The sequence below is a fragment of the Odontomachus brunneus genome, unplaced genomic scaffold (genome assembly GCF_010583005.1).
Source record: "Odontomachus brunneus isolate Ranch 3 - 2012 unplaced genomic scaffold, Obru_v1 Obru_scaffold_100, whole genome shotgun sequence".
Taxonomy (NCBI): domain Eukaryota; kingdom Metazoa; phylum Arthropoda; class Insecta; order Hymenoptera; family Formicidae; genus Odontomachus; species Odontomachus brunneus.
In genome coordinates this window covers 224,664-225,170 of record NW_022639550.1, presented here as the reverse complement: position 1 = coordinate 225,170, position 507 = coordinate 224,664, and the positions used below count along the sequence as shown (strand labels likewise).

Sequence of the window (507 nt, the reverse complement as noted above, 5' to 3'; positions counted from 1 at the left end):
GAGAGAGAGAGAGAGAGAGAGAGAGAGAGAGAGAGAGAGAGAGAGAGAGTGAGAGAGCGCGAATTTTCGGCGCCCATCGTCAACTGCGAGGTCATCTTTAACCTTCTGCACCGAGCAACCGCCATAATTACATCGATCGACGCTGCTCCGAGTTTCACGCGTCTTGTGTCTGTCAAAAGTGAGTTTCACGTGGGAATAAATGACGGGTGCGTCGAAAATAGGGATCGTCGGAAGATATCGTAAATATTTGATCAGAGAGTAATTCCTCATTTCTCGATACATTCGACCGACGCTTGTCAAGTCGGCATCTATCACTCTCACTGTTATCTTCGACTTGTTCTAGTAATAGAATCGGACAATCATCGGATATATTAATCGGAGATTAGAAGTTCAAGGATGGTCAGAAGGATGGATAGATAACGCGGTGCCGAATTTCGGGTGATAGTGTCGGTCCATTATCAAGAGAGAGAGAGAGAGAGAGAGAGAGAGAGAGAGAGAGAGAGAGAG

General features: G+C 46.4%; 2 protein-coding genes across 6 annotated transcripts in view; one reads left to right on the top strand and one right to left on the bottom strand.

Moving 5' to 3' along the window:
* LOC116848778 overlaps window positions 1–507 on the top strand; it is a 172,969-nt gene that overhangs the window by 99,161 nt on the left and 73,301 nt on the right. The window lies entirely within an intron of this gene.
* The window catches only part of LOC116848781, a 156,516-nt gene that overhangs the window by 107,795 nt on the left and 48,214 nt on the right, over window positions 1–507 (bottom strand). The window lies entirely within an intron of this gene.